At 47.9% G+C, this 21381-nt stretch overlaps 1 protein-coding gene across 1 annotated transcript in view; it reads right to left on the bottom strand.

Annotated features, from left to right (window-relative positions):
- The window catches only part of CMTM7 (CKLF like MARVEL transmembrane domain containing 7), a 46419-nt gene that overhangs the window by 18932 nt on the left and 6106 nt on the right, over positions 1–21381 (bottom strand). The gene's annotated exons all lie outside the window — the stretch shown is intronic.

Genomic DNA, 21381 nt, shown 5'->3' with positions numbered 1-21381 from the left:
GCATGCCAGCTGACTGTGCTTTCAGAGAATAGATGTAGCAACGATTCCAGGCTCCTGTGCTCCTCTAGACCCTGGCTGCTCCTCATCTCGAATCTTCTAGACCCTGGCTGCTCCTCATCTCGAAGCAGAACACATCCCCTGCCTTGAACGTGGGTCACCTGAACAGCCTCCTGCCTTGAACTAGTGAAAGTGACCCCGCTGGCCTTCCATGGCTGGATCAGGGACCCTGATGCAACTTTCCTGAGCCCCCACCCTGCCTGCAAATGCACCCCTGGAGCTCTCCCACCAGAGATCACTCGGGGAGGCCGAGAGAGAGGGTGTCTGGCCAAAGCCCCAGCTGAGGGTGGGTCACTGGTCAGCACCGAGCTCAATGCACGAGAAAGCAACACCTCCGGCTCCTCCGGCCCCAGCTCTCAAGTTCTCCCAGCTGCCCAGTCACCATGGAGCAAAGACAAAGCCCTGTTCACCATGTCCCGCCCACGCTCCTGACCCACAGAATCTGTGAGCCTAGCGAGTGACTGTTTAACACACACTAACTTTAGCGGCAATTTGCGGTGCAACCATGGTAGCTGGAGCAGGCACTTAAACCAAAAAAAAAAAAAAAGTCCCGCCTGGCCTGTTTTGAAAGTTGCATATGCATTGTTCTGGGTTTCGTGTTTTGATTCTTGTGCAAAGGGAAGTTGAGGTCCGTTCAGAGGGCAGCGGAGGGCCCAGGTGAGGGATCACATCTGGGTCCCCACCTGGGACCCTGGTGTAGACACAGCCCCTCTGCCGAGAGCTCTCGGGTGGCTCAGCTGGAAGGCAGCTGTTGCCTCCAAGAACCCGGTCGCTGATGATTACACAGCGACGCCCCTGGCTGCAGTGGGGATGGCTGAGGACGGCTCCATAAATCCCCACCTCCATCCCATGTCACACCCCCAAAATGATGCTCAACCTGGATGGTCCTCAACGAGAGGCTCTGCTGGATCTGGATGCTCCGGGCTCAGCTGAGAAAAATGAAAAAATACCAGTGATAGTCAGAGGCTACTCCGCCAGCTGTCAGTCTGGGCTCCTCTGCAGTGGCATCTAAGAAGGAGATGCAGGAGGAGCCCAGGATTCTGTTGGTGGTTAAGTCTCTGCACTTCCCATGTGAGGGACTCAAGTATGGTCCCTCATTGGAGACCTATAATCTGACAGGCTGCATGAGGCAGCAAAAATTAAAAAGAAGGAGCCCTGGATGGCTACCTCTGAATCCTCTTGGGTCCACCCCAGGCAGCTCAGCTGGTGAGAACCACTTATTTACGCTTTCTGGTTAAGATTTCATTTGAAGAGATCTTCCTACCAGATACATCTATATATTGATCTTCTTCAAATTCAGGGTAGCGACTGTCTCCACAGTGCTGAGTACAGGCAGGCCCTTAAGTCTGGGGAGCAGGTACCCCACCACGTGCTTTGTGATGATGCCACTTCCCGCCACGTCAGGAGACTCAAGCTGCTAGGTCCCAGCCTGGATGCTCTGGGCTCAGCTGAGAAAAATGAAAAATGCCAGTGACAGTCACAGGCTATCTCCACCAGCTTTTAGTCTGGGCTTCTCTGCAGTGGCATCTAAGGAGGAAATGTCTGATGGCAGACATTCAGACAGTCCTGAAACCCAGTTACTCTAGACGAACCCAGTCCAGATTGGACAAAAAGCCAGCCTCCGGACACAGAAGCAAGCCGGGGTCATGATCAGAGGGGCCAACCGCAGTGACCTCCATCATGTGACGCCGCCAAGATTTTAGGGCTGTTTGTCATGCAGCAACAGCTAACTGACGCGTGTGTTTTCAGAACTTCCCTGGTTTCCCATTCGGGCGACCTCAGCTTTTACAGTGGAAAGAAGAATAAAGTTATTTATTCAGTGATTATTTATTGAGTCCTAACGATGTTCCCAGCCCTGCTTAGGAACACAAGGCTACACTGGTTTCCATTTTGCCAAGGACGATCCTAAGGAAACCTTGACGCAGGAGAGAGAGAGTTACGCCATTCAAATGCTTTGGCCAGATCCTGGTGAAGTAAATATTTGGAGAAGCTGTGTGGCCCGGTCCCAGCAGCAGGCCTGGCATCCGGCCCTGGGCGCCTGCCAGAAGTAAGTGCCTGCTGGATTTGACAATGTGGGTGTGGGCCGCCTTGGTTAAAAACCCAGGCAGCATGATGCCAACTCAGTACCGGCCTGGGGGAAAAAGAAATTAGTCTGGGATAAAAAATGACAAAGCAAGTACACAAGAGCCACTGAGGGATTGTAAGCCTGTATCACTGATGGAAAGCCACAGTGATTAGGGGTATATTATTGTCGTATGGCGCCCAGAGAGAGGAGAAGGAAACCTGAGTGTAAGCCAAAGGCTGGTCTTCAGTCGGAACAAGTGAGCCTGAAAGGAGCTGTAAATCACAGTCAGCAACCCCCGTGGGTCAAGCAGTCACTTAACAAACACAAGTCCTGATGGGCCAATTAACCTCGTTAGGCCTCAGCCTCCTCATCTTTAAGATGGGGTAAGAAGAAAACCTACCACAAAGAGTTGATGTGAAGATTAAGTGAGACGATTCGAGCAAAAACTTAGAATGGCTGGTAGTGCTCTAGTAAACATTCAACCAAGTATTAAAAGTCCCCGCGGATGTATTCTGAGAAGAATAACACGGGATGATGTTTGAGAAGCTCTGAGCAGACGGCAATCGTTAACCGGTGGCTCATCTAAGCACGCGAGTTGTCAGCAGGCAATAAGTGCACCGTGAGGACAGTTTAGACCCGGGCCCTGCCTCAAAGGACAAGGGGCTTCAGACCCAGACATGGGGACATTAAAAGAAAAAGGGGACGAGGACTTCCCTGGTGGCCCAATGGTTAAGACTCAGCGCAGGGGGCCCGGGTTTGATCCCTGGTCGGGGAACTAGATCCCGCATGCCGTAACTAAAGAGCCCACATGCCCAAACAAAGATTTAAGATCCCGCATGCTGCAACTAAGCCCCAGAGCAGCTCAAATAAATATTTTTTTTAAAAAAGAAAAGAAAACAGGGACGAACGCCATCAGGGAGGTACCATCTGTGAGGAAGGCTGCTGGAGGACAGGGAGGCAGGCACGTCCTCTGTAAAGAGCAGGTGTGGTTCAGGGTGGACTCAGGGGCTGCAGGATTTGAACACGTGGAGAAGGGGAAGAAGGCTTCCAGCGGAGGCGGTGGGGGAGGAACCTGGTGGGAAGGCGAGGCTGGAGAAGCATGGGGCAGATATTTGGGGGTGGGTGAGCTGGCCACTGTTAGCAAACCCTCCCTGTGTGATGGAAATTAAACTGGCGCAGGAAAGGGGGCAACAGGTCCTGGAGAGAAAGGAGATGGTAGGGGCAGGTAGGGGTGGGCAGTGGGGAGCCAGTGAAGATCACTGAGCAGGAAAAGCCACAAGTGGAACTTCAGGCTTGGAAAACACAGGCGGTGGAGATGGCTCAGAGAGGGGGAGCCTGTGTCCGGCAGGGTTGGATAAGGAGCAGAATCCAGCCGGAGGAATACAGAGGCAGCAGGGAGGAGGGGAGGCGGGTGACAGGTGGCACAGATGTCTGGGGGGGGGCCTTGGGGTGACGTGGGGAGCCCCTCCGCATCACAGCTCTCAGGGGCAGACAGGAAACTCCCCCTGCGAGCTCAAATGGGAGGCGGCTGCCTCGGATTCCTCAGACTGCTGACCGCAGGCTCCAAACCGGCTAGCAGAGCTGTCTGTCTAGACCTTTGCACAAACAGAGCCCTGGATGAAAGATAAAACGCGCCAGGCCCCCGGCCTCCAGCGGGCTGTTGGCGTCCCCTCTGCTGCTCTTTGGCTGGGTTTTGGAAAATGACTCCCCAGAGGGGACAAGACCACGGGCAGGAGTATATGCCTGGCCCCTGACCGCTTCCGTCTCCAGCCGCCACACCCTTGGTTCAAAGGCACAGTTAACGGTGACCCGCACCCCCGGCCTCGGCGACATCACTCCCCAAAGCCAGCCTCTCTCCCATGCCTCACTCTCCCCGACTCTCTCACTTTCAAATCACCCGTGTGCCAGGTGAAAACAAAGACTTTCCTTCAGAAAGTTCCCCACCCTCTCGGCCTCTGCTTACGAAACAACCCCGCTTAGGCTGGAGTGCAGCCCGTGTCTATGTTTTCCCTTCCCGGGCCACAGGCTCATTGCAGGCCTCCTGGCTGCTGGAAGCTGCCTGCTGGTGAGACACAGAGGCTTTCTGTCCTGCCTCCGCCCTGGTCTCGATGCCTTTGGAGGAGGCCGGGAGGACAGAGACAGGAGCAAACAGTTCCTGCTAAACAAAGCCTCCTCTTGGGCACCTGCTAAGAGACCAGCTCAGATAAACGCCGCAGGGACATACTGTCCCCATGGCTGCCCTGGGGCCGGGCACTCAGCAGAGCCTCAGCAAGGTGAGGCGAGTCAACTTAGATCTAGCCACGGGGGTCAAGGGCTTCCTCCTGCATCCTGTGTCTGAACTGAGTTTCCCAACTTTATCCTGTTCTAACGTGTGTGCAGAAGTCAGACACGGGCAAAGCCCAAAGGGCTGCAGCCACAGGAAGAGCAAAGAGAAGAACCCGAGCTCGGCTACCAGTGCGCCCAAGTCTCGGCGGAGCATCACAAGCTGCTGGATCAACTCTTTCCAGGCTATCAAAAGTCGCCAAAGAATAAGGGCACGGGACTTCTCCCAGGCGTACGGTGGATAAGAATCTGCCTGCTAGTGCAGAGGACATGGGTTTGATCCCTGGCCCGGGAAGATTCCACATGCTGCAGGGCAACTGAGCCCACACACCCAATTACTAAAGCCCCAGCGCCTGAAGGCCCGAATGCCACCCTAATGAGCCCGCAAGCAGCAACCACTGAAGCCTGGATACCTAGAACCTGCGGTCAGCCACAAGAGATGCCCATTAACAGAGCAAGAAAACCTGAATGTTCTTATCAACTGGTGCAGAAAAAGCATTCAACAAAATTCAATATCCGTTCATTACAAAAACTTTCAGGATAGCAGGGAACTTCCTTGACCAGATAAAGGCCATCTACAAAATAATCTGGTGAAGGACAGAGAGGCCTGGTGTGTTGCAGTCCATGGGGTCACAAAGAGTAGGACGTGACTGAGCAACTGAACAAGACCAAAATAATCTACAGCTATCAGTGTACTTGGTGGTGAGAGACTGCAGGCTTCCCTCTAAGACAGCCAACAAAGACGTCCTTTTTCACCATTCATATTCCATGTTCTTCTGCAGGCTGCAATAAGGAAAAGAAATAAAAGGCATATAAGACTGAAAAGGAAAAAAAAAAAAACTTTATTTGGGACTCTGTGCTTCCACTGCAGGGGGCACAGCTTTGATCCGTGCCCAGGGAAGTAAGATCCCACATGTCATATGGCCAAATAAATAAATAAATTGTAAAAAAAAAAACAAAAAAACCCAAACAGCTTTATTTGTTGACAACAAGATTACTTATAAGTCCCAATAGAATCGACAGAAAAAGATCCTAAAACAAATAAGCTTAGCAATGTCAGAGGTTGCAAGATCAGTACCAAAATCAACTGTAGATCTATATATTAGCAATGAACAACTGAAATTAAATGTTATAAATAAACAGGACAATTTACAGTGGCAGCAACAAGGGAAATATTTATTAGATATAAATCTAACTTTATAGTATGCTAAAAACTACAAAATACTGATGAAAGAAATCAAAGAACACCTAAATAAAAGGATAGATTTTGATGGCTAAGGAGATGCAATATAGTTAACATGCCATCCCCCAAACTGATTTATAGATTCAATACAATCCCAATCAAAGCCTGGCAGGCTTTTTGGGTGGATAAGTGCCAAAGAACTGATGCTTTTGAACTATGGTGTTAGAGAAGGCTCTTGAGAGTCCCTTGGTCTGCTTGGAGATCAAACCAGTCAATCCTAAAGGAGATCAGTCCTGAATATTCATCGAAAGGACTGATGCTGAAGCTACACTACTTTGGCCATGTGATATGAAGAGCCAGCTCATTGGGAAAGACCCTGATGTTGGGAAAGATTGAGGGCAGCAGGAGAAGGGGGCGACAGATGATAGATGGTTGGATGGCATCACCAACTCAAAGGACATGAGTTTGAGCAAATTCCGGAAGATAGTGAAGGACAGGCAGTCCATGGGGTCACAAAGAGTCGGAAACGACTGAGCAACAGAACAACAAATAGAGCTTCTATATTGAACCACTACCAAAAAGCCCAGTTTGGGAGCTGATCAAGAATATTTTCCGACTCTACGCCTTTGCACAGGCTGTTGCCTCCTTCGGAACTCTCTTCCCAGGCTCAGATCTCAGCCTCAGGTTCCCTTCCCAGGCAGGTATGAGTGCAGGCTGGGAGGACTCCGGTTAGCTGAGATCACGGCCTTCTCCGCCTCCTCCCGCAGAAGGCTCATCACCTTCACACTATCCACACTTCACTGATTCAGAGATGCTCCGTCTCTCACATTTTCAGTTCCCTCCAGCCAGAGATGGGTCTACACCTTCTGCTGGCCAGACTGGAGAGCAGTCGTGAAGAAGTTACCATTGCCTGCCATGTGCCGGCTCAAAACTTGGGAATGATGTCACAGCACACGTAAGAAAACCCCCGTGGCCAGAGCAGAGCATTCTCTGAAACCCTGGGACCAGAGGTTGTGGGGTGGAGACGGCAACATGGTGAAACAGGCATGTGTAGCATCGTTCCCAGAACCAGGAGTCAAAAGCCAGCTGGCTTACGAGCCCAGCACCAATGGCTATCGGTTCTTCCATGGACTTTTCTAAGGAACGCTGCACTGCTCACACTCTTGATGACACAGAGGACCAGAATATGCGAAAACACTTTAAAAAGGATTATCAAAAAAAACAAAAACAAAAAAATGACTCCTTAGGGACTTCCCTGGTGGTCTGTGGCTAAGATTCTGTGCTCCCGATGCAGGGAGCCTGAATTTGATCCCTGGCCGGGGAACTAGATCCCACATACTGTCTCAAAGAATGAAGTGCCTGAGTGTTGCAACTAAGTCCTGGAGCAGTAAAATCAATAAATAAAATATATTAAAAAAAAATAAAGATTCTTAAAAAAAAAAGTTAGCAGAAAAGGGCCATTTTAGGAATATCTTCACCAATTTATTTTCCTTCATCAATTTTCCTTTTTAGGTATTCACAAGAGTATATAAAAGGGCTTCCCTGGTGGTTCAGCAGGTACAGAACCTGTCTGCAATGCAGGAGACCCTGGTTTGGTTCCTGAGTCAGAAAGATTAACTGGAGAAGGGATCAGCTACCCACTCCAGTATTCTTGGGCTTCCCTGGTGGCTCAGCTGGTAAAGAATCAGCCTGCAATGAGGGAGACCTGGGTTTGATCCCTGGGTTGGGAAGATCCCCTGGAGAAGGAAAAGGCTACCCAGTCCAGTATTCTGGCCTGGAGAATTCCATGGACTGTATAGGGCATGGGGTCGCAAAGAGTTGGACACGACTGAGTGACTTTCAAGAGTATATAAAATCTCCACTTAGTCCAGTCTAAAAGAATTCTTTCAACGAGCATAAATTTTCTAGGGGATATGAGATTTGTGTCCTCACGTAGTTAACACCAGCTTCCTTTTCCAGCAGCGCCTAAAACAATGGGGCCTTGGGGGTGATGATGTATAACACCTCTACATCTTCTGCCCCAGGGGAAAGGTAAGATCGGCTTTGTTCACTGCTGTACCCCCAAACAGCTGGGACAGAGGAGACACCAAATAAACATCTGATGCAGTGACCCAAAGCTAAGCCTCTGCCAGGGGAAGCGTCACGATCAGGACCACACAGAGGCTCATCACTCAAGTCAGAAATCGAAGTCTGAGAGTGAGTGGCCCGCATTAGGCACACTATGCCCTCAGTCTTTAATCCACTGTGGCGATGCTACTGTTCAGAGTTTGCTGGTGACGCTTTAAATCAGGAGCCCGGTCCTGACAGCTGGACAGACTGGCAGACGCTTCTCTCACCCCATGGCTCATCTTTGTTGGCCCTGGCATCGGAACCCCCTGTTTTGAGTGTGTGAGTAAGTGCAAAGCTGTCAGCCCAACTCAATAAAAAAGAAAGGTTCTCCCACATTGGCCACCAGCACAGAATCACGTCTCCACCGGAAACTCCAGGTCGGGCATTCAGCCTCTTCCCGCTGGCCCCTCCTTCTATCTCCTGGCCTGCAGGCCTGAGGCCAGTGACTTGGGCCCTCCCACAGCAAGGTCACCCCTCTCCCCTCGTTATCACCATTCATGATCATGATTAATAACTAGTTTTGGGTCTTCAGAAGAAGATCCACCTCTCTCAAGCACTTTACCCAGGCTGACTTTTCTGAAACGAGTGCTATTCACAGAGGCTTTGGTAAAGAAAATCTTCTTTCATTCATGCAAGGAAAAAAAAAAGATCCTGAATGGACACAGAGAAGAGACTTGTGGATGCCAGGGGGGAGGGGGTGGGGGAGAGATGCATGGGAGGGTGGGATAGCAGATGTAAGCTTCTCTATCTAGGAAGGATAAACAACAAGGTCCTACTGCATAGCACAGGAGATTATATGCAATATCCTATCAGAACCATAGTGGAAAAAATTTTTTTGTGTGACTGCACCCCATAGCACATGGGATCTTAGTTCCCCAACCAGGGATAGAACCCAGGCCCCCTGCATTGGAAGCACAGGGTCTTAATCATTGGACCTCTGGGAAAGTCCCAAGGAAAAGAGGATTTTTTAAAAAAAGAATGTATATGTGTGTATAACTGAATCACTCTGCTGTACCGCAGTAATGAATACAACATTGTAAATCAACTATTATAGCTGTTGTATAGTCGCTCAGTCATGTAACTCTTTCGCGACCCCAGAGACTGTAGCCCATCAGGCTCCTCTATCCATGGGATTTCCCAGGCCAAGAATACTGGAGAGGGTTGCCATTTCCTTTTCCAGGGAATCTTCCCGAACCCACGTCTCCTGTGACAAGTGGAGTCTTTACCACTGAGTTACCTGGGAAGCCCCAAATCAACTATACTTTCATTAAAAAAAAAATTTTTTTTTTTAAGCTAAGACAACAACAGCAACCAAAATTTTGAGTGCTTTCTAAATTCCAGGCATCCCCTGGTGACCCAGACAGGGTGGTCACTGCCCCCTTGCGGTTCAGTCACGCCCTGGTGGAAAAGCCCACCACCACCAAGTGAGGAAGAAGTAAGAAAGGGGATTTCAGGTGAAGAAGTGCTGGGAAGAAAGCAGAACTGGGCGACAGGACAGGGTGCTGGGGGCAGCAGTTGGGTGGAATCGGGGCGCGGGGCTGGCTGGGGGGACCACCTTAGGTGGGGGTGTTGGGAAATCCTTCCCAGGCTGGGGGGGGCGGCTAGGGAGGGAAAGCAGGCTATTTATAGACTCCTGGATTGTTTCAATTCTTTATCTTTAAATATGCAAAATAGGGCTTGGAGTCCCCTGCATTCAAAAAGTAGAGGATCCTGCTCCTGGCAGAGCCTCAAAGAGGAAGTAACCAGCAGCCCTTCTCGCTCACTCCGTTGGTGAGAACTAGCTGCCTCTGCACAGCTATCGACCAGAAACCAGCCTGCAGCCCGCAGAAGCAGCCTGGGTTTTGGGGAACTGCTAAACACCTGTGCCGAACTCCATATCTGACGGTGTAATTACTATGGACTCGGGTGCTTGGCCAAAAATATGAAAAATAATAGTACCTAGAGGATAGGGCCGTTGTTGAGGATTAAGTGAGATAATTCAGGCAAGTTCACAGAACAGGACGTGGCTGGTGATAATTCCGCAAGCAACTTTAGCCACTCTTCTAAGAATGTCACCTTTAAGTTCCCCAACCAGGGATCGAACTTGTGCCCTCTGCATTGGAAGCACACAGTCTTAACCACTGGATCACCAGGGAAGTCACCCAAGGATGTTATCTTTGAGCTAAGCTGTTGTGTTTTATTAATTACTATTAATAGGACATGCAATCAAGTCCAACTTGAACTATTAACTCTGGATAGCAAGTCTGCGAAAGGGACTTCTGTGACAACAGAAGTAGTAAAATGGAGATAAGGTCACCATGATCCAAACACATGTTCTTCCCTTTCTTTCTCTCCTGCCTCCGTGGTGGCTACGGAACACCAAGAGTCAGAGGCTCCCTGCACACTGACTTTAACATCCAATGATGGGCTGCTCTGTCCTGGACTCCTCATGTGTGTCAAAGTCAGGAAAAATAAGACAGACCATTCCAGACCGAAGAGACTGCAGAGACACAATCATTGAAGGCAACGCTAGACCAGAGAAAGGACGTTAGTGGGTCAACTGGTGAAACCCGAATACTGCAGCGAGATTAGATGCCAGAGAACTGATGTCACAGATCTCTTGAGAGCGAACCGTACAGCAGTTTGCAAGAGAAGGGCCTTCTTGGGAAATGTGCGCTCAAGCCCTGGGGACAAATAGCACTGTGTCTCCCGACCAGTCGTTCTCATCTTTCGCTCTCTCCGCAGGCCTCCCTGCTCCCTGAGACACAGCAATGCTGAAATTAGGCCACTAATAACCCTGCCATGGCCTCCAATTGTTCAAGTGAAAGGAGGAGTTGCACGTCTCACTTTAAATCAAAAGCTAGAAATGATTAAGCTTAGTGAGGAATGCGTGTCGAAAGCCCAGGCAGACTGAAAGTTCAGCCTCTTGCGCCAAAGTTAGCCAAGTTGTGAATGCAAAGGGAACATCCTTGAAGGGAATGAAAAGTGCAGGTCCAGCAAAAAAATGTAATGATAAGAAAGCAAAACAGCCTTATTGCTGATGTGGAGAAAGTTTCAGTGGCCTGGGTAGCAGACCAAACCAGCCACAGTGTTCCCTTAAGCCAATACCTAATCCAGAGTCAGGCCCCTAACTCTCCTCAATTCCAGGAAGGTTGAGAGAGGTGAGGAAGCTGCAGAAGAAAATCTGAAGCTGGCAGAGGTTGGTTCATGAAATGGAAGGAAAGAAGCCGTCTCCTTAACATCAAAGTGCAAGGTGAAGCAGCAAGTGCAGATGCTGAGCTGCAGTTGGTTCTCCAGAAGAACTAGATAAGATAATTCACGAAGGTTAACCACACTATAAAATAAATTCTCAGTGTAGACAAATACCCTTCTACTGGAAGAAGACAGCAGGCTTCCCAGGTGGCTCAGTGGTAAAGAATCCACCTGCCAATGCAGGACATGTAGGTTTGATCCCTGGGTTGGAAAGAATCCCTGGAGAAGAAAATGGCAACCCACTCCAGTATTCCTGCCTGGAGAATATCATAGACAGAGGGGCCTGGCAGTCCATGGGGTGGCCAAGGTCAGACAAGACTGAGCATGCATGCAGGGAAGAAGATGCTCTATAGGACTTTCATAGCTGGAGACAAAGTCAATGCCTGACTCCAAAGGACAGGCTCATCTTCTTGTTTTGGGCTACTGCAATGTTAAATGCTCATTTACCATTCCAAAAATCCTGCTGCCCTTAAGAATTACGCTAAATCTACCCTGCCTATGCTCGGGCCTGGATGACAGCACATCTGTTTACAACATTGTTTATTAAATATTTTAAGACCTACTGCTCTGAAAAAGGATTGCTTTCAAAATCTGACCACTCATTGACAAGGCAACTGGTCATCCGAGATCTCTGATGGAGATGTACAGAGTGAATGCTGTTTTCATGCTGGCTAACACAACATTCACTCTGCAGCTCACGGGTCATTTCAACTTTCAAGTCTTATTATTTAATAAATACATTTTGTAAGGCTACATAGCTGGGCTTCCCAGGTGGCGCTAGAGGTAAAGAATCTGCCTGTCAATGCAGGAGACATAAGAGACATGGGTTTGATCCTTGGGTCAGGAAGATCCCCTGGAGGAGGGCATGGCAACCCACTCCAGTATTCTTGCCTACAGAATCCCACAGACAGAGGAGCCTGGCAGGCTAGGTCCACAGGGTCACAAATAGTTGGACATGACTGAAGCGACTTACCACACAACACAACATTCATTCTGCAGCCCATGGATCAAGGAGTCGTTTCAACTTCCAAGTATTACTATTTAATAAATACATTTTGTAACGCTATACAGTTGCCATAGACAGGGGTTCCTCTTATGGATCTGGGCAAAGTTAACTGAAAACCTCTGGGAAGGATCCACCATTGTCACTGCCATGAAGAAAATTCATGATTCACAGGAAGAGGTCAAGATATCAACATTAACAGGAATTTGGAAGAAGTTGAATCCAACCCCCACAGATGACTTCAAGGGGTTTCAAGACTTCAGTAGGGGAAGTAACTGCAGATATGGTGGAAACAGCAAGAGAACTAGAATTAGAAGTAGACCCTGAAGACGGGAAGTAATTGCTGTCTCTCCTGATAAAGCTTGAGTGGATGAGAAGTCATTTCTTACGGAGGAGCCAAGGAAGTGGTGTCTTGAGACAGAGTTGTGAAGTTTGTTGGTGAAAATGTTGCAAAGTTTGTTGAAATAACAACAAAGGACTTAGAATATTACATAAACTAAGGTGATAAAGCAGTGGCACGGTTTGAAAGGACTGACTCCAATTTTGAAAGAAGTTCTCCACTATTTGGTCGAGTGCTGCCAAATAGCACTGTAGGCTGCAGAGAAGTCATTCATGCAAGGAAGTGTCAATCTATGCAGCAAGCTTTGCTGTTGTCCTATTTTAAGAAATTGCCATAGTTGCCCTGACCTTCAGTAATAACCACCTTGATCGGTCAGCAGTCATCAAATATCAAGGCCAGATCCTCCAATAACAAAAAGACAATGATACATGAAGGCTCAGATGATGGTTAGCATTTTTTTTTAGCAATAGAGTATTTTTCAATTAAGGTATGCACATTTTTTAGACATAATGCTATTGCAGAGGTAATAGACCACAATACAGTACAAACATAATTTTTATATAACACTGGGAAACCAAAAAATTCATATGTCTCACTTTACTGTGATACTCACTTTACTGCGGCGGTCTGGAACCAAAAGTACACAACAAACGGTGATGGTAGACTTTCCGTCTGCAAGGAGATGCCCATCAGCTTTAGGGGATGCATGTTACACTGCAGGGTGTTTTTTTCAGCCACACCCAGAGGCGTGTGGGATCTTAACTCCCCAATCAGGGATCGAACTCACGCACCACTGCACTGGAAGGCAGAGTCTTGACCACTGGACCACCAGGGACGTCCCTACACTGCAGCTCTGCTTTGATTTACGATGTTGTGTTAATTTCTCCCATATTCACTGTAGCTTGTCCTCTGCCCACAGTGGCAGTCAGTGAACACTGCTCCATAATGACGACACTTGAGGACCCTTGTAAAACCAATGCCACATTATCAACACAAGGTCAGCGGTGCTTCTTTTTACCTTCCCCATGTGAGACTCACAACAAACTCGATATATCAATAAGGCCCCCATCTCTGAAATCATTAGGTCCCTCCAAGGAGTTAAAATAGATATGCTCAAGTTATTTATACCACCATGATACTGCTCACAATTCTTTCCTGAAAGGTTACAGAAATAATTTTGGTTCCTATTGATTTTATTTTTTAATTCAGTAAATATTGATTTCTTTTCATCTCCCCTCGTTTCAAATGAGAGTTGAAAACAAAAATAACAAAACTGCTTAAGTGAACAGCAAAAAGTAACATCTGAATTCGGTGCAGACTGGCCTTGCAGATCCAGGGTGTGCCCCAGGGAAGAATACTGATAAACCAGTTCTGCAGGTGGAGGGAGGCTTCGGTCAGGTTTGTGTGTCCCCAGAGCACACCACCTTAGGGCCTTGTCAGGGATCAACCAGAGTCAAAGCCATTCATTCCAAAGGCTCCTGAGAAACACAGGCAGGCGCTGCTCCACTGAAAGTGAGTGAAAAGTGAAAGTGAAAGTCAGTCTGTTGTGTCCAACTCTTTTCGACCCCTCATGGACTATACAGTCCATGGAATTCTCCAGGCCAGAATACTGGACTGGTTAGCCTTTCCCTTCTCCAGGGAATCTTCCCAACCTAGGGATCGAACTCAGGTCTTCCACACTGCAGGCAGATTCTTTACCAGCTGAGCCACCGGGGAAGCCCAAGAATACTGGAGTGGGTAGCCTATCCCTTCTCCAACAGATCTCCTGACTCAGGAATCGAACCGGGGTCTTCTGTGTTGCAGGCAGATTCTTCACCAACTGAGCTCTCAGGGACACCCCGGTTCCACTGAGCTCCCCTTTACAGGTCAGTGTCCACATCCCAGCTACCGCAGAGGGCGCAGCTCACTCCGCCCACCTGCAACCTTCTAAACATTTTCCTTGCACAGTGGGAGCTGTCTGGCTCAGAGGCCCCCCATCCTGAGTTTATCAACTCCCCTTCTCTGGTCTGCAGCCAATGAACAGAACAAAAGCCCAGCTCCACTGCCCCAAATGGGAGCATCTCTCCGGGGCCCCTCACTCTCCAGAGCTCCCGGCAAGATCAGGCTGAGGCTAGACTTCTCAAACCCATGGTCTAGTCCTCCCCTGCCCTGGACTGCAGCCCTCACTCAGGCAGTTTCTGCCGGAGTATTACTCAGCCATAATACGGAGCAGGACTGTGACATATGCTGACACATGGACGAAACTAGAGACGGTCAAACAGAGTGAAGTCAGTCAGAGAGAGAAAAACAAATATTGCATATTAACGCATATATGCAGAATCTATGGGGGGGAAAAAGGCAGAGGTGATCTTATTTGCAAAGCAGAAACGGAGACACAGACACAGAGAACGAAAGCATGGACACCAAGGCGGGAAGGGAGAGTGGGATGGACTGGGAGACCGGGATCCACAATCCATGTACACAACAGAGAACCACTGAGGACCTCCACACAGCACAGGGGATCTACTCAGAGCTCTGAGGGGACCTAGACGGGGAGGGGGTAAAAACAGAGGGGTGCATGTTCACACACAGCCGAGTCACTCTGCTTACGGCAGAAGCTAGCATGACACTGTAAAGCAGCTATACTCGAATAAAAATAAATATTATTAAATAAATAAAAGAATTCCCATCTCGAGCTCTATTTTTAAGAAGCTTGACTTCAACACTCCCTGTGATGGATTCTGGGAAATTATAACGATGCTGATCACACAGGTCTTCTTGTTCCCCGGGCTTTTCTGGTCCCTAACATCTTAAGTCAAGTAGGAGTCTAGAGAGCTTGAACTCTGAACCCTGAACCCCAAACAGAGCCTCTCACTGACAATGGATGTGGAAGACCTCTGACACCCCCTGGGAGGGGATCACAGGAGATGTTTGAGAATCTGAGTTACAGAACAGACGAAAAAATGTCCAAGGGCAGGCAACAGCTGGCGGGCCTAGGAATTCCACCTTCAGGGATTTCTCCTTCTGATAAGCTTGTACACACAGAGAACTATGATACGTAAAATGGTATCTACGACAGCACTTCGATGGAACAAAAGATGGGAAATAACCTAAGTGCCCATCAACAGGGGATTGCTTAAAAAACAACATGGTCAATCCATTCTCTGGGACACAAGGCAGGTAGCTCTTAAGGGATATGAGGAGAATGAGAACACTCTGAATGCATATGGAACGATCCCCAAGGCGGACAGCCAATGGAGAGATTAATATTTTTCCTCTCTGTGTGTAACACACACCGAAACATAAACTATGAATAACTCCTGATGGTACACAAGAAAACAGTTATCAGTGGGAGCCTCCAGGAAGGAACTGTGGAAACTGGAAGAGTTTATGCACTTTTAAAATCCTGATCGTGTGCATGTTATCTACTCAAAAACAGGAAATACACTTTTAACAGTTGTACAACCACAGTTACTGTGAGCATCAGCATTTTCATTTTTTAGAATGGCTCTAGCAAGGGACCCTGGAGGACAGTGGGACTGCTGGGCAGTGGAGGCCATTCTTATGGCCATTCTTCTGCACAGAAGGTATTTAAACTCCCCGCACAGTCTCCTCATCGGTAAAGTGGAAATACTGTTCTAACAGGAGATGTGATGTCATTCCCATGGCTATGCCACATGCTGGGGTGAAGGGATGCTGCAGAGGTGAGTAATTAAAGCTCCAAATCAGTTGACTCTGAGTTGATGAAAAGGATGTTATCTTCAAGTGAAAATCCCAGGGTTGAGTCTGACTCTTTGCGACCTCATGGACTGTAGTCTGCCAGCCTCCATCCATGGGATTTTCCAGGCAAGAGTACTGGAGTGGGCTGCCATTTCCTTCTCCAGGGGATCTTCCCGACCCAGGGATTGAACCGGGGTCTACCCGCATTATAGGCAAACGCTTTACCATCTGAGCCACCAGGGAAGATCTGAACCCAGGTCCTAACAGTGAGTGAATTCTTGGCTTTTGAAGCATTTAGCACAACGCCCAGAGCAAGGATTCCAACCAACAGACTGACTGCACAAGAAGTAAAAGACATATGACCACAGCCGAGATACAAACTTATCTAATTGTTATTGTAAAAATGGCCACTGTAAGGACTTCCTTGGTGGTCTGATGGTTAAGAATCCACCTTGCAAGGTGCGGAACATGGGTTCGATCCCTGGTCCGGGAACTAAGATCCCATATGTCATAGGGTAAGCTCATGTGCCACAACAGAGATCCTACAAGCCGTAACCAAGATCCAATGCAGCCAAGTAAAGTAAATATACTTTTTCAATGGCCACTGTACCTCCTACCTCCTGCACGGCTGTTGCTGCTCCACTCCCCTTCTTTTCTGGCTAAGGAGCAGCCGTGAAAGCACCAGATATCATGCAGGAGACACGGGTTTCTGTGGGTGTATGAGGTATCTCCTGCTGCCTAACAAATTACCCCAAGTAGGTAGCTTAAACTGACATTCATTTAAAATCTCACAGTTTCCAGCAGTCGGGAGCTCTGGCTAGTCTTCTGCTCAGGGTCTCATGAGGCTGCGGTCGAGGTGGGGGCTTGGCTGGGGTTTCCTCTGAGGCTTGGAGTTCTCAACCAAGCTCATGCGCTGTTGCAACCATGGGGTCCTATTTTCTGGCTGATTTCAGCTGAGGGCTGCTCTCAGCTTCTAGACACAACCCACAGCTGCGCCCCACGTGGCCCTCTGCTGGGCCCAGGAAGGCAGGTTAGTCCTCCGCGGTCAGCAAGAGAATTTCTCCCTTTGGGAAGAACCCAGTATCTTTCTTAAGGACTGTCACCTGATTAAGCCAGGCTGATGGCTCAGATGGTAAAGAATGAATCCACCTGCAATGCAGGAGACCCGGGGTTCAATCACTGAATGGGAAAGATCCCCTGGAGAAGGGAATGGCTACCCACTGCAGTATTCTTGCCTGGAGAATCCCACAGACAGAGGAGCCTGGCGGGCTACAGTCCATGGGGTCAAAGAGTCAGACGTGACTGAGGGATTTTCACCTGAAGATAACTTCATCTTGATCAACTCAGACTCAACTGACTTGGAGCTTTAATTACATCTGCAGCATCCCTTAGCCCTGGCACATGACATAACCAGGCGAATGACATCATATCTCCTTTGCTATTCCTTAATGCTGAGAATTTCAAATCCTGAAAGATGATGCTGTGAAGGTGCTGCACTCAATATGCCAGCAAATTTGGAAAACTCAGCAGTGGCCACAGGACTGGAAAAGGTCAGTTTTCATTCTAATCCCAAAGAAAAGCAATCCCAAAGAATGCTCAAACTACTGCACAATTGCCCTCATCTCACACGCTAGCAAAGTAATGCTCAAAATTCTCCAAGCCAGGCTTCAGCAATATGTAAACTGTGAACTTCCAGATGTTCGAGCTGGTTTTAGAAAAGGCAGAGGAACCAGAGATCAAAGTGCCAACATCTGCTGGATCATCGGAAAAGCAAGAGAGTTCCAGAAAAACATCTATTTCTGCTTTATTGACTATGCCAAAGCCTTCAACTGTGTGGATGACAATAAACTGTGGAAAATTCTGAAAGAGATGGGAATACCAGACCACCTGACCTGCCTCTTGAGAAACCTGTACGCTGGTCAGGAAGCAACAGTTAGAACCAGACATGAAACAACAGACTGGTTCCTAATAGGAAAAGGAATACGTCAAGGCTGTATATTGTCACCCTGCTTGTTTAACTTACATGCAGAGTACATCATGAGAAATGCTGGACTGGAAGAAGCACAAATTGGAATCAATACTGCCAGGAGAAATACCAATAACCTCAGGTATGTAGATGACACCACCCTTATGGCAGAAAGTGAAGAGGAACTAAAAAGCCTCTTGATGAAAGTGAAAGAGGAGAGTGAAAAAGTTGGCTTAAAGCTCAACATTCAGAAAACTAAGATCATGGCATCTGGTCCCATCACTTCATGGCAACTAGATAGGTATACAGTGGAAACAGTGTCAGACTTTATTTTTATGGGATCCAGAATCACTGCAAATGATGATTGCAGCCATGAAATTAAAAGACACTTACTCCTTGGAAGGAAAGTTATGACCAACCTAGATAGCATATTAAAAAGCAGAGACATTACTTTGCCAAAAAAGGTCCGTCTGGTCAAGGCTATGGTTTATCCAGTGGTCATGTATGGATGTGAGAGTTGGACTGTGAAGAAAGCTGAGCGCCAAAATATTGATGCTTCTGAACTGTGGTGCTGGAGAAGACTCTTGAGAGTCCCTTGGACTGCAAGGAGATCCAACCAGTCCATTCTAAAGGAGATCAGTCCTCGGTGTTCATTGGAAGGACTGATGCTGAAGCCGAAACTCTAATACTTTGGCCACCTCATGCAAAGAGTTGACTCATTGGAAAAGTCCCTGATGCTGGGAGGGATTGGGGGCAGGAGGAGAAGGAGACAACAGAGGATGAGATGGCTGGATGGCATCAGGGACTCGATGAACATGAGTTTGAGTAAACTCCGGGAGTTGGTGATGGACAGGGAGGCCTGGCGTGCTGCGATTCATGGGGTCGCAAAGAGTGGGACACGACTGAGCGACTGAACTGAATGGTGAGAAAAAGTTGAAGGTCCCGTCCACATTTGAGAGGATGGAATTGCATAGGGTTGTGACTCATGGGATGAGACATCACTTTGCCAACAAAAGTCCATCTAGTCAAAGCTATGGTTTTTCCAGTAGTCATGTATGGATGTGAGAGATGGACTGTAAAGAAGGCTGAGCACTAAAGAATTGATGCTTTTGAACTGTGGTATTGGAGAAGACTCTTGAGATTTCCTTGGAGTGCAAGGAGATCCAACCAGTCCATCCTAAAGGAAATCAACCCTGAATGTTAACTGAAAGGACTGAGGCTGAAGTTGAAGCTCCAATACTATGACGACCTGATGCAAAGAGCTGACTCACTGGAAAAGACCCTGATGCTGGGAGAGATTGAAGGCAGGAGGAGAAGGGGGTGACAAAAGATAAGATGACTGGATGGCATCACTGACTTGATAGACATGAGTTTGAGTAAGCTCCGGGAGTTGGTGATGGACAGGGAGGCCTGGCATGCTGCAGCCCATGGGATCTGCAACATGCCAACAGTCATGACAGTTGACAGTCTGACAACAAGTCAGAGACAACTGAACAACAAGGGACTCACGGGAGGGGTCCCCCAAGGGTGTGTCGGCCACAGAGGGGGAGCCTCGGAGCCTGCCTGCCACACACAGAGGGACAGCACACCATGGGGGGTAAGGGTTAGTCTGTGGCCACACTTAGAATCCCATTCCAGCTCCAGAAAATAAACAGAATTTTCCAAACTTGTGCAAGTGACAAAATCTCTCAGCCTTCATTCAATCAAAATAAGGGAAAATAATTAACAAATAGTCGTTAAGGATTAGCCAAAGGAAAACTGCATGTGAAATTGCCTGACATGACAAAGCAGACACTTGACCTTTAGTTCTTCTCTTGAGAGGAACTTAGGACATAACACCAGGATGATACCAATGATTTCACTTTTTTTTTTCTTTTTTGCCACTCCACGTGACACGCAGAATCTTAGTTCTCTGACCAGAGAGCTGGGCAAGTGCTACTAATGGTTTTCTCTTAAGCCTTCCAGAGGCCCAGGGAGAAATATGTGAAATGCTTTCTAAAGTACAACACACTCTGTCTGTCCTATTCCCCAGAGAGGGATTTCCCGACTCAGACTGAGTTCATCTCTGGCAAAAGGTGAAATTGTCACCAGCATCTACTGGCACATCTCGGCACACCTCCTTTTAACTCTGTGACTGCCTGCCCACCAACGAGGAGCCAGGTGGGTCCTCTAACCAAATAATGGACTCGTATGTAGTTACCACAGCATCCTTTCCAGGTAAGATTTAATGACAAGAGGGGACTTCCCAGGTGGTCTAGCGGTAAGACTCTGCAGTACCAAGGCAGGGGGCCTGGGTTCAATCCGCGGTCTGGGAACGAGCTAGCTCCCACATGCTGCAACTAAAGATCTTGCGTGCTGCAAAGAAGATCAAAGAACCTGTATGCTACAACCAAGACCCAGTACAGCCAAATAAGTAATTAGAAAAAAAAAAAAAAAAAAGGTTTAAAGACACAGGAAACTTTTCATGGCGTATTGATAATGAAAAAGAGTGACTCCAAGTTGTCCTTTTATGAATTCAAGATCTAGACTCAAACTGCCCCAAATGCAGCTTCACTATTTAGGGCTTTGTGATTTGGGGCAAGTTGCCAAATTTCTCTGTTTCCTCATCTGTAAGATGCAGATAATTATAGGAACTACCTATTCTGAGGACTGAATAAGCCCACACATGTAAAACACCTAGCCCAGTCATTGTCACCTAACAGGAACTCAATGTATGATAAATGCTATTATTATTACTATTATTATTAGCTAAGTATCACTTTCATCATATGAGAGAAAAAGTTTTAAAAAGACTTCCCTTTAAACAATACTAGCATTGTTGCCGCCTCCCTAGGGGAATAAAGAAAACCTAAGAGGGGACTTCCCTGGTGGTCTGGTGGATAAGACTCCACGCTCCCAAAGCAGGGGGCCCAGGTTCGATCCCAGGTGGGGGAACCAAGATCCCACATGCTGCAACTCAGCCCAAGCACCCCAACTAGAGAGCCCGCATGCCACAACAAAGACCCAGAGCAGCCAAAATAATAATAAATTAATAAAAAGTGAAAAGAAAAAAAAAGAAAACCTAAGAGGAAGAAGTGAGTAAAAAGGTATGGAGGTCATGCTCTCTTTAGTCACTCTCTCTGCACTCCAGAAGGTCCAAGTCACCCTGTGCCCAAAAGCATTTATTTAATTTCTCCTCTTCCTTTTCTACTCCCTTCTGAATTCCCTTCACTGTCTCCACCTCTATGAATGAGTGATACCCGCTTTACTCTGAAGTTTCACAGCAATCTCTTCTGCGGGTAATGCGTGGCAACCACTTTCTGGACAATTTCTCTCTTTCTCTATCAATGAATCTGTCCACCTATTTCTTTAAAGGGAAAAGGCTGCCCCAGGGAAAGGAAGAGCCTTGTCACTGCCAAGAAAAACA

The sequence above is a fragment of the Muntiacus reevesi genome, chromosome 4, assembly GCF_963930625.1.
Source record: "Muntiacus reevesi chromosome 4, mMunRee1.1, whole genome shotgun sequence".
NCBI classification, from domain to species: Eukaryota; Metazoa; Chordata; class Mammalia; order Artiodactyla; family Cervidae; genus Muntiacus; species Muntiacus reevesi.
This window is presented reverse-complemented; position numbering and strand designations above follow the sequence as displayed.